General features: G+C 40.8%; 1 protein-coding gene across 2 annotated transcripts in view; it reads right to left on the minus strand.

Annotated features, from left to right (window-relative positions):
- pde3b (phosphodiesterase 3B) overlaps positions 1-13,447 on the minus strand; it is a 55,852-nt gene that overhangs the window by 29,035 nt on the left and 13,370 nt on the right. The window lies entirely within an intron of this gene.

Below are 13,447 nucleotides of genomic sequence, written 5' to 3' on the forward strand. Positions count from 1 at the left end.
CTTCGTCTTCTCCACATTCAGACGGAGATTGTTGTCCTTGTTTACAACTGACAGTAACATAGCACTCTCCATAGAGTATGCCCACCATGCAAGTCATGTAATGTATCTTGGATTGTATGCGGGGCCAACTTCTGTGGTCAGTAGCTGAGTGCCCACCACCCATTGTGGGACGAATAAAGGTTTTCTGATTCTGATTGAAATCCCCAATATTTGTGAAGTTATGTGACGCTCCCTTTTGCTCATACGTGATATTAAGCCTATGATTTATCCACTTGATCCTCAGATACTTATTCAAGTTAGCTAAAATAATAATTTACATATTACTTTTTGTAGAAGATATATAATATATGCATGGGAGAATTTTCTATATGCAGTTTAAAAATGTGACCGCCACAATAAAACAGGTCATAAGTCACAGAGGTTGATTATAAGATACGAGGCAATAATAGTTCAGTGGGTCAAACTTCGATCTATAATTTTCATGACATAGATGATTATGCTCAAAAATTTGCAAAAGGTACTCAACAAAGAAGTCAGTAATTATTTGCCATTATAACAACAGTCTTTGCTGATTACCTTGTCCTTATTGATAGCCACCCAGGGAATCCCCCACATGCGGCTACAGTATGAAGATGGCAACACGGCAAAAGTTGCAATCATAAAGTTCATGACCCTAAATGACTGGCCTCTGATTGGTTCATTGACTTTCATTCGAGGAGCACAATGTGTCATCACAGATATGGTGCTGGATGATTAATCAGAAGTTAAATATGGTTTTTGGTTTTGGCTTCTCTCGATCTTTAAAACATTATCAGAAAAATGATTGGTGCGCAGAGCAACGTGATATGTGTCCATGTGTACGTGCAGGAGGGGCATTTGAGGTTCTGTGTGTAGTTGTGCACTGGGGGAGGGGCGCCTGAGCTGAGTCAGTGTCAGACAAAATAAAAAGTGAAGAAAAGGGTGTGTGGACCTGCTTTTATGTCTTATCATTCAACTTTATTTTAAGACATTACTCAGTTTGAAATGTTGTATTTATGGAATATGGCAATGGCGCCAGTCGAAAGTCGGGGTTTTCATAGTACTGACAAACAGCGCTTCACAGTTTTTTGCCCTTTCTGTGGGATCTGCCCTCAGCTGCTAAACACACACAAGACCTCTTCTGTAGCTGCGGCTGACGTCAACTGTCACTTAGCAACCGCCTTTTGGTGTAAAAGCTGCTGCGCTGACACTGTTTTCAAAAGGGGCACACAGAGAAAGACAGAAAAGAAAATTCTGAGAAAATGAAAAACAGCAAAACGGGATGGAAGAAGGAACGTCTGGGCTAGAGAGTGTAAATGTGCTTTGTAATGGTTATAATGTAAGCCAAATTGATAGGATCATTTTAAACTGTACAGAAAATGAGGGACAATGTCTGTCTGGTCTCTTCCTAGAACTGATCATCAGAAACTGAAGTCACCTCAAATCAGTTGGGTCATCTGGAGACTATTAACAGGCAATAAATTGAAAAACAAAACATTTACTACATTCTTCCATTCAAGCATGGACTCCCACTGTCACTTCAACATTCTCTTTCCTTTTCCCCTGTCAGTGGGTTGAGCAAACATTCAGTACATGCACAGTTCAACAACCTCTTTCTGAACCTAAAAAAACTGAGCCACAGAAACAGTTTCCATTGTGGGGAACATATTTGTGCCTTTACAAGCTTTAAATGAGCCCTTCGGTGCCTACTTATACTGCTGGGGGAACACAGCATCTTCACTTTAAAGCGTCATTTGATTTTGAAATAGCGGGAACGGGCAACAAGAGGCAGGAAGAAAAAAAACAACAACTGGCAGATGATGTTGATCATGCAGCATTCCTCTCTCCAGACCAAGAATTTGAGTCTCAACAAAGTACACTCTGCTCCAAGAATGAGCTTTTGACATCGTGAAAACATTTCATTCTAATAGATACAGTAGATGAGGTCAACGGATCGCATTGAGCATTCGCTACTTCAAAGAGTAATTTCTGAATTTGATTCATGACAAGTAGACAAATGAAGTACAGACAACGTTAACGGGTCTATGTACAGTATATGCTGTGAACGCTGTTCTGACAGCACCTTCTCAGACACCAAGGCCATTAGGGCCAGCCTCTGCTAGACCTATCATGAAAACTAAAGAGCTGCAAGCTAATTGCTGGTGATCATGACGCAAACCGTTACTAGGACAACGTGGGTTTTGGAGTACCCGCTCCAGCATTTCCTCATCTGTTTGCACTCACACTAGCAGGCTGACAATGCAGTCATTGCATCCTGTTTCACTCCAAACACGCCATCTCATGACACTTAACCCTTTCAAATGGCACCCTTGCAATAGCATGAAAGCGGGGTGAAGTTAACCTCGTAAACTCTCCACTGCAGATCATTTTAAAGTCACGCACATATAAGACAGTGGCATAAGTCATAAATGCTGAATCAGCTTTTTATATTGTACACAGAATGTTCTCCTATTTGCAACAGTACTTGTGTCACTTTCCATTCAGTTGCTAAGCAATGAATTAAGACATATTGGTCCTCAAAGTGCAATTGTTACACATGACCCATCGCCACGCAGCAGCGCACACAGACTCATTCACTTTGCCTGCATTCAAAACTAGTACAATACATACACACGAGAAGCTAAGACGCTTGACAAGATTGATTTTAAATATACAGCATACAGTGGAATGATTAAAGTCGGACGAAAACAGAAAAGTACAAACATTAAAGCAATATTTCCAATAGAATATACAATACAATACATCTTTATTCATATGGTGCTGTACTTTCACAACAGCTCGAGTTGTAACAATGCACTTTACGGAATAGTTAGTTATAGTCGAATCCATCCTGTGTTCTTCCATCACCGTTTGGTTCGGGGCCGCCACAAAAATGGACAAAATCCGACTTCAACGGACAGTTAGGACGGCGGAACCTTCAGGAAACATCCATCACCACAGCTACCCCTCACACTATCCAACTGCCTGGTGTCAACCGTTGAGACCTTCAAGTTCCTGGGAATCACAGTCTCCCAGGACATGAAGTGGGAGGTCAACACCAACTCTATCCTGAAAAAGGCCCAACAGAGAATGTACTTCCTGAGGCTGCTAAAGAAGCATGGCCTGCCACAGGAGGTGCTGCAACATTTCTACACGGCTGTCATCGAATCCATCCTGTGTTCTTCCATCACCGTTTGGTTCGGGGCCGCCACAAAAATGGACAAAATCCGACTTCAACGGACAGTTAGGACGGCGGAAAAAATCATTGGCACCGCCCTACCCACTCTCGAGGACTTGCACACTGCAAGAATCCAAACTAGGGCGCGGAAAATCCTACTGGACCCTCCGCACCCTGCCCACCACCTTTTCCAGCTACTCCCCTCAGGCAGGCGTTACTGATCCATGCGCACCAAATCCAGCAGACATTTAAACAGCTTCTTCCCCCAAGCCATTAACTCTTTGAACTCTTTCTGATTGAACTGATTCTGATTCTGATCAGAATCAGAATCAGAATCAGAATCAGAATCATAATCATAATCATCTTTATTGCCAAGTATGTAGGACACACAAGGAATTTGTTTCCGGTAGAACACGCTGCACTAGTATCGTTGTCAAAAAAACTGCTAAGTGGCACTATACAGTTCCATTTTGGCTACTGTTGAAAGAGTTCAAAGAGTTAATGGCTTGGGGGAAGAAGCTGTTTAAATGTCTGCTGGATTTGGTGCGCATGGATCGGTAGCGCCTGCCTGAGGGGAGTAGCTGGAAAAGGTGGTGGGCAGGGTGCGGAGGGTCCAGTAGGATTTTCCGCGCCCTAGTTTGGATTCTTGCAGTGTGCAAGTCCTCGAGAGTGGGTAGGGCGGTGCCAATGATTTTTTCCGCCGTCCTAACTGTCCGTTGAAAAAATAAGATAACAAAATACAGTAATATAACACATACACAACATAAGACATGGAAGGTCATGCAATCCTTACCACTATTGCTGTATATGACTTGTTTAAAGCAGCTATAGACAAAAGAGCAGAGAATCAAAGTTGTCTGTCACTCGTGGATCAGGGATGTCATCTTAACAGAAATACAATTAATCAATTCAAGACACTGGAACAAAAGTCACTGAAAATACATTTCACAGAGAATAACTATACAGTTTCCGAACCCCTCGGTTTACGAACGTTTCGGTTTAGGAACGTTAAATGTATGAAAATTTTACCTTGGCATACAACGAACAAGAAAATGACAGCCGGCTTGTTTTGGTCCTCTATTCCCCGCCCCAAGTCTTCGGTTAAAGCCATGTGATTGGTCAAGAACGCAGCAGTGATGGGAGGTGGTTTAATCATTAAAGAGACAATCAGAAAACAGAGAAAGAGAGTGACAAAATGGATAGAAAACAGTGTAATTTGGACTCGTTTAAACTTTGACAGTTCAAAGGCAGAGTGTAGACTGCAAGGTTAAAATTCCCATCAATCAGGCTCCACAAATAACCCGTACAAGCAATATGTATACTTGATGCAAAAAGCTATCAACCCAGCTAAACAGAACACAATTGACGAGGAACAAGGTAAAATTAGAAAGAAAGAAAGAAAGAAAGAAGGCTACGTTCCTCACACTTAATGCTGATAAAACCGGCCACTCCATTCCATCAAGCCATCAATGACCATCACAAAGTCATCACAGTTTATTTCTTGAATTATAATACCACACAGCTTCATCCATCTCCCTGCTACACAAAACCTCAATGAAGAGAACCCCGCGGTCCCGTTTCCAGTTGAAAAGTGTGTGGAAGCATTAGAAATGCTGAAGGAGTTCGGTGTGCGATTCCGTGAACTACATGTATGCAAAAGAAATCCGTCTTTTCCAGAACCCATTTGTTGCGGACATTGAGGAAGCCCAGCCTTCTTATCAGTTTGAGTTGGCGGAGTTACAGAACAGTGATGTTCTGAAAGACGGATTCAAGCCCAACAGTCTCATTGACTTCTATGCCGCCCTCCCAAACAACAGGTTCCCTAACATCAGAAAACACGCAATGAAGATGTCAACACTTTTTGGCAGCACGTATATCTGCGAGCAAACCTTTTCACGCATGAAACTGCTGAAAACTCCAACGAGATCAAGATTGACAGATGAACATCTGCATCAGTGTTTGAGACTGGCAGTGACGAGAATGGAACCTGACATTCAACTTCTCACCAGCCAGATGCAGGCCCACAGTTCACACTGATGAACATGAAAAGGTAAACTCACTTTTCTGACTTGAATGAGTCATTCTGAGCATAAAAAAATAATAAAATCTCATGGGATAAACTCCATCTTTACAGCCATACTGGTAGTGAAATGCAATGTGCTCTGTAGGTGCTGTATCACTTTCTCAACCTGCTTTCCTCTGTGGTCTTCACAGGGAAGTGGATGAGAGAGAGCTGCTAACAGTGGTGTCTACAAGCCTACCGTAACCTACAAAAGGATTATAAGGAAGGAACACAAGAACTTTAAGAGACTGCTCATATGTGTCAGAGATATTCTCTGCTCTGACAATTGAGCTGAACTTTTATCTGTTAAGATTGTGCATGGCACAACAGAAAGTTAATGTTCCATGGCTTTTTTTTCTATGATGAACCCAGAGAGAGTTGTTTCGTAATTATTTATTTCATAAATAGTATTATTTATTCCCTGCTTTTTTATGAAGAACCCAGAGAGAGTTATTTAGTTATTATTTATTTCATAAACAGTGTTATTTATTTTCTGTTTTTTTCTGTGAAGAACTCAGAGAGGGTTATTTAGTTATTAGTTATTTCATTAATAGTGTTATTATTTGTTTCCTGAGTTTTTTCAGTAAAGAACCTGGAAAGGGCTATTTGGTTATGTGTGGCTTTCTGGAAAACAATACATTTTTTAAGCGCCGCTACGATCGCCATACTTTTTCTGTTACAAACTGACACCGGCCCCGCATCAGAGAAGGGAAAATTTATGTGGCCCTCACAGGAAAAAGTTTGGGGACCCCTGCCTTAGACCGTTTTTGCATTGATGTCAATTGATGTCAACTGTCAGATAAAACTATAACATGTCCTGTGTGGCTAAAATAAACCCACAAACAAGTCAAAGTACACCTAAGATCCTTGGTCAACTGTAATGAAGGCACTCCAAGAGCATATTAGCGCACAATGGGAAGAACTCCTAATGAACATGACTGCAACTGTATGAACTGCGTGAGCCACGAGTACAGATGAAAACAACATTGCCCATTATACTGCATTATTAAATAGAGAAAAACGTGTTTAAGATTGCATCTTACTTTCATCACTTTGCTGCTGTGAAATGTGAATTTCTCCACTGCGAGAGTAATAAAATCTAATCCAATCCAATGACTGTCCGTTTTTTTTTTTATGGAAACTGTATTGTAAAATGTATTGTTACAGCTGCAACTGTTGTGAACGCGCAAAATAAATAAATATGTAAGATATTGCATTGTATATTTCTGGACACTGAATTTTCCTACTCAATATGTTCTTTTTGTTGTTTTTCCTGAGAAAGTTTGAGTTGAATTTTCTTGTTGTTTTTTTCTACTTAGTTGAAATATGGCAAAAATATAAATAAATTGAAATAAAAATGCATATCAATTGATACTCTTTAGCCATCTCACCCAGCCTCAGTACGAAGCTAAATACAATAAAGAGATTTTTTAATGATTAATTTAGTCACGCAGCTTCCGAGAAAGATTAGATACTATTGTCCTTCGTAAGATATGATTACTCACTTTTACTTCCAAATAAAAATGTGCTATGCCTCATATACTATAAAATGGGAAAGTAGAAAACAGCTCGACTTACCTGCAATTGAGTGAGAATGTTTAGTGCTCAGTGGAGAGCTGATAAGATCAAAAAACACATTCAAGATCGTCACCAACAGAGACACAAGGTTCCAAGTAAGATAGAGACACCATTAGCTAATACTTCCATCCATCCATCAATTTTCCGTACCGCTTATTCCTCATTAGGGTCGCAGGGGGTGCTGGAGCCTATCTCAGCTGTCTTCGGGCACGAGGCGGGGGACACCCTGAATTGGGTGCCAGCCAATCGCAGGGCACACAAAGACTTACAACAGTCACTCTCAGACGCACACCTAGGGACAATTTGGAGTGGTCAATCTGCCTGCCATGCATGTTTTTTGAGTGTGGGAGGAAACCGGAGGACCCGGAGAAAACCCACCCGGGCCCAGGGAGAACATGCAAACTCCACACAGGGAGGCCGGACCGGGACGCGAACCGGCAACCTCTGCACTGTGAAGCCGGCGTGCTAACCACTTGACAACCGGGCCGCCTAGCTAATACTTATAACACTGTATTAAAAATATAGATATATATATATGACATTTGAACAGGTTAAAATCTACACTCAAATCCATATTTTACACTAATTACTTGTGGCTTCAGTGCGACAGGTCAGTGATTGGGAAATTAAAACTAGATGAATAACACTTCTCCACACAGTTTCCACAAAAAGCTGGGAGGGCTTTTTAATGACACTCAAAAGAAAAAAATATATAACAGTAATAATAAAATACTGTCTTTTCATTGCATTGGTATGAAGCTGGAACATTGCCGGGTTACTCTACACTTCAACAGGCACACAGTATATTCGACAGGATAATTAGTACAACTTGGCTTTTTTTATCTTCTTTTTAATCAGCGGCTGGTACGCCACCCCTCCGTGATGTCAATGTTATGTCATTCCACATGGTTTTACAATGAGTGAACGTGACAGCCGAGAGCTTCTCTGCATTTTCAGCGCTGTCCCATCTCCTGGTCCCGCCCCCACCCCTGTCATACACACAAAGTCTACTCAAGCTTGCTTCTTCTCCTTAGGGAGAGAACTTTCAGTTCAGTGTATTATTTACCCCTAACTGCCTTCTTACACACAAAAGAAGGCCCTCTGTTAATCCAATAGGGCATTGCAAGTGGGGCCATTGATGATAGTCATTCTTTTTAACGAAAACCAGTGTGACTTTGTGTGTATTACTATTCAGCAACTTAATGATGCTTTTATTATGAGTTGCATACAATTAAATGCACATTTAAGTCACTTATTATTTATTTAGATATTATTTTTTTTAACATTGGTTTTCGCATCACTGAGCTATGGCAAATGCAGTTCCCACTACCTGTAAAAAAAAAAAATCAAGAATAATAAGGGCCTAATAGTTGTCCTCCATTGACTTGATATACCCCATGTACGGTTATGTATCAATTGTGAATGAGGATGAAGAGCTACAGTTAGGACGGCGGAAAAAATCATTGGCACCGCCCTACCCACTCTCGAGGACTTGCACACTGCAAGAATCCAAACTAGGGCGCGGAAAATCCTACTGGACCCTCCGCACCCTGCCCACCACCTTTTCCAGCTACTCCCCTCAGGCAGGCGTTACTGATCCATGCGCACCAAATCCAGCAGACATTTAAACAGCTTCTTCCCCCAAGCCATTAACTCTTTGAACTCTTTCTGATTGAACTGATTCTGATTCTGATCAGAATCAGAATCAGAATCAGAATCAGAATCATAATCATAATCATCTTTATTGCCAAGTATGTAGGACACACAAGGAATTTGTTTCCGGTAGAACACGCTGCACTAGTATCGTTGTCAAAAAAACTGCTAAGTGGCACTATACAGTTCCATTTTGGCTACTGTTGAAAGAGTTCAAAGAGTTAATGGCTTGGGGGAAGAAGCTGTTTAAATGTCTGCTGGATTTGGTGCGCATGGATCGGTAGCGCCTGCCTGAGGGGAGTAGCTGGAAAAGGTGGTGGGCAGGGTGCGGAGGGTCCAGTAGGATTTTCCGCGCCCTAGTTTGGATTCTTGCAGTGTGCAAGTCCTCGAGAGTGGGTAGGGCGGTGCCAATGATTTTTTCCGCCGTCCTAACTGTCCGTTGAAAAAATAAGATAACAAAATACAGTAATATAACACATACACAACATAAGACATGGAAGGTCATGCAATCCTTACCACTATTGCTGTATATGACTTGTTTAAAGCAGCTATAGACAAAAGAGCAGAGAATCAAAGTTGTCTGTCACTCGTGGATCAGGGATGTCATCTTAACAGAAATACAATTAATCAATTCAAGACACTGGAACAAAAGTCACTGAAAATACATTTCACAGAGAATAACTATACAGTTTCCGAACCCCTCGGTTTACGAACGTTTCGGTTTAGGAACGTTAAATGTATGAAAATTTTACCTTGGCATACAACGAACAAGAAAATGACAGCCGGCTTGTTTTGGTCCTCTATTCCCCGCCCCAAGTCTTCGGTTAAAGCCATGTGATTGGTCAAGAACGCAGCAGTGATGGGAGGTGGTTTAATCATTAAAGAGACAATCAGAAAACAGAGAAAGAGAGTGACAAAATGGATAGAAAACAGTGTAATTTGGACTCGTTTAAACTTTGACAGTTCAAAGGCAGAGTGTAGACTGCAAGGTTAAAATTCCCATCAATCAGGCTCCACAAATAACCCGTACAAGCAATATGTATACTTGATGCAAAAAGCTATCAACCCAGCTAAACAGAACACAATTGACGAGGAACAAGGTAAAATTAGAAAGAAAGAAAGAAAGAAAGAAGGCTACGTTCCTCACACTTAATGCTGATAAAACCGGCCACTCCATTCCATCAAGCCATCAATGACCATCACAAAGTCATCACAGTTTATTTCTTGAATTATAATACCACACAGCTTCATCCATCTCCCTGCTACACAAAACCTCAATGAAGAGAACCCCGCGGTCCCGTTTCCAGTTGAAAAGTGTGTGGAAGCATTAGAAATGCTGAAGGAGTTCGGTGTGCGATTCCGTGAACTACATGTATGCAAAAGAAATCCGTCTTTTCCAGAACCCATTTGTTGCGGACATTGAGGAAGCCCAGCCTTCTTATCAGTTTGAGTTGGCGGAGTTACAGAACAGTGATGTTCTGAAAGACGGATTCAAGCCCAACAGTCTCATTGACTTCTATGCCGCCCTCCCAAACAACAGGTTCCCTAACATCAGAAAACACGCAATGAAGATGTCAACACTTTTTGGCAGCACGTATATCTGCGAGCAAACCTTTTCACGCATGAAACTGCTGAAAACTCCAACGAGATCAAGATTGACAGATGAACATCTGCATCAGTGTTTGAGACTGGCAGTGACGAGAATGGAACCTGACATTCAACTTCTCACCAGCCAGATGCAGGCCCACAGTTCACACTGATGAACATGAAAAGGTAAACTCACTTTTCTGACTTGAATGAGTCATTCTGAGCATAAAAAAATAATAAAATCTCATGGGATAAACTCCATCTTTACAGCCATACTGGTAGTGAAATGCAATGTGCTCTGTAGGTGCTGTATCACTTTCTCAACCTGCTTTCCTCTGTGGTCTTCACAGGGAAGTGGATGAGAGAGAGCTGCTAACAGTGGTGTCTACAAGCCTACCGTAACCTACAAAAGGATTATAAGGAAGGAACACAAGAACTTTAAGAGACTGCTCATATGTGTCAGAGATATTCTCTGCTCTGACAATTGAGCTGAACTTTTATCTGTTAAGATTGTGCATGGCACAACAGAAAGTTAATGTTCCATGGCTTTTTTTTCTATGATGAACCCAGAGAGAGTTGTTTCGTAATTATTTATTTCATAAATAGTATTATTTATTCCCTGCTTTTTTATGAAGAACCCAGAGAGAGTTATTTAGTTATTATTTATTTCATAAACAGTGTTATTTATTTTCTGTTTTTTTCTGTGAAGAACTCAGAGAGGGTTATTTAGTTATTAGTTATTTCATTAATAGTGTTATTATTTGTTTCCTGAGTTTTTTCAGTAAAGAACCTGGAAAGGGCTATTTGGTTATGTGTGGCTTTCTGGAAAACAATACATTTTTTAAGCGCCGCTACGATCGCCATACTTTTTCTGTTACAAACTGACACCGGCCCCGCATCAGAGAAGGGAAAATTTATGTGGCCCTCACAGGAAAAAGTTTGGGGACCCCTGCCTTAGACCGTTTTTGCATTGATGTCAATTGATGTCAACTGTCAGATAAAACTATAACATGTCCTGTGTGGCTAAAATAAACCCACAAACAAGTCAAAGTACACCTAAGATCCTTGGTCAACTGTAATGAAGGCACTCCAAGAGCATATTAGCGCACAATGGGAAGAACTCCTAATGAACATGACTGCAACTGTATGAACTGCGTGAGCCACGAGTACAGATGAAAACAACATTGCCCATTATACTGCATTATTAAATAGAGAAAAACGTGTTTAAGATTGCATCTTACTTTCATCACTTTGCTGCTGTGAAATGTGAATTTCTCCACTGCGAGAGTAATAAAATCTAATCCAATCCAATGACTGTCCGTTTTTTTTTTTATGGAAACTGTATTGTAAAATGTATTGTTACAGCTGCAACTGTTGTGAACGCGCAAAATAAATAAATATGTAAGATATTGCATTGTATATTTCTGGACACTGAATTTTCCTACTCAATATGTTCTTTTTGTTGTTTTTCCTGAGAAAGTTTGAGTTGAATTTTCTTGTTGTTTTTTTCTACTTAGTTGAAATATGGCAAAAATATAAATAAATTGAAATAAAAATGCATATCAATTGATACTCTTTAGCCATCTCACCCAGCCTCAGTACGAAGCTAAATACAATAAAGAGATTTTTTAATGATTAATTTAGTCACGCAGCTTCCGAGAAAGATTAGATACTATTGTCCTTCGTAAGATATGATTACTCACTTTTACTTCCAAATAAAAATGTGCTATGCCTCATATACTATAAAATGGGAAAGTAGAAAACAGCTCGACTTACCTGCAATTGAGTGAGAATGTTTAGTGCTCAGTGGAGAGCTGATAAGATCAAAAAACACATTCAAGATCGTCACCAACAGAGACACAAGGTTCCAAGTAAGATAGAGACACCATTAGCTAATACTTCCATCCATCCATCAATTTTCCGTACCGCTTATTCCTCATTAGGGTCGCAGGGGGTGCTGGAGCCTATCTCAGCTGTCTTCGGGCACGAGGCGGGGGACACCCTGAATTGGGTGCCAGCCAATCGCAGGGCACACAAAGACTTACAACAGTCACTCTCAGACGCACACCTAGGGACAATTTGGAGTGGTCAATCTGCCTGCCATGCATGTTTTTTGAGTGTGGGAGGAAACCGGAGGACCCGGAGAAAACCCACCCGGGCCCAGGGAGAACATGCAAACTCCACACAGGGAGGCCGGACCGGGACGCGAACCGGCAACCTCTGCACTGTGAAGCCGGCGTGCTAACCACTTGACAACCGGGCCGCCTAGCTAATACTTATAACACTGTATTAAAAATATAGATATATATATATGACATTTGAACAGGTTAAAATCTACACTCAAATCCATATTTTACACTAATTACTTGTGGCTTCAGTGCGACAGGTCAGTGATTGGGAAATTAAAACTAGATGAATAACACTTCTCCACACAGTTTCCACAAAAAGCTGGGAGGGCTTTTTAATGACACTCAAAAGAAAAAAATATATAACAGTAATAATAAAATACTGTCTTTTCATTGCATTGGTATGAAGCTGGAACATTGCCGGGTTACTCTACACTTCAACAGGCACACAGTATATTCGACAGGATAATTAGTACAACTTGGCTTTTTTTATCTTCTTTTTAATCAGCGGCTGGTACGCCACCCCTCCGTGACGTCAATGTTATGTCATTCCACATGGTTTTACAATGAGTGAACGTGACAGCCGAGAGCTTCTCTGCATTTTCAGCGCTGTCCCATCTCCTGGTCCCGCCCCCACCCCTGTCATACACACAAAGTCTACTCAAGCTTGCTTCTTCTCCTTAGGGAGAGAACTTTCAGTTCAGTGTATTATTTACCCCTAACTGCCTTCTTACACACAAAAGAAGGCCCTCTGTTAATCCAATAGGGCATTGCAAGTGGGGCCATTGATGATAGTCATTCTTTTTAACGAAAACCAGTGTGACTTTGTGTGTATTACTATTCAGCAACTTAATGATGCTTTTATTATGAGTTGCATACAATTAAATGCACATTTAAGTCACTTATTATTTATTTAGATATTATTTTTTTTAACATTGGTTTTCGCATCACTGAGCTATGGCAAATGCAGTTCCCACTACCTGTAAAAAAAAAAAATCAAGAATAATAAGGGCCTAATAGTTGTCCTCCATTGACTTGATATACCCCATGTACGGTTATGTATCAATTGTGAATGAGGATGAAGAGCTCATGTGAAATCATCAGTGGACCCTGAGTAACTTGTGTACCTCACTCATGAAACATCTGTCAGTGTTAGGAGAGAATGAGTGTGGTGATGACTAAACATGCTGAGAGATACGAAGATAGAATGATAAACTGACATGACTTGCTCATTTCACACACATT

Source organism: Hippocampus bargibanti, linkage group LG03 (assembly GCF_051943395.1).
Source record: "Hippocampus bargibanti isolate YZ-2025 linkage group LG03, ASM5194339v1, whole genome shotgun sequence".
NCBI lineage: Eukaryota > Metazoa > Chordata > Actinopteri > Syngnathiformes > Syngnathidae > Hippocampus > Hippocampus bargibanti.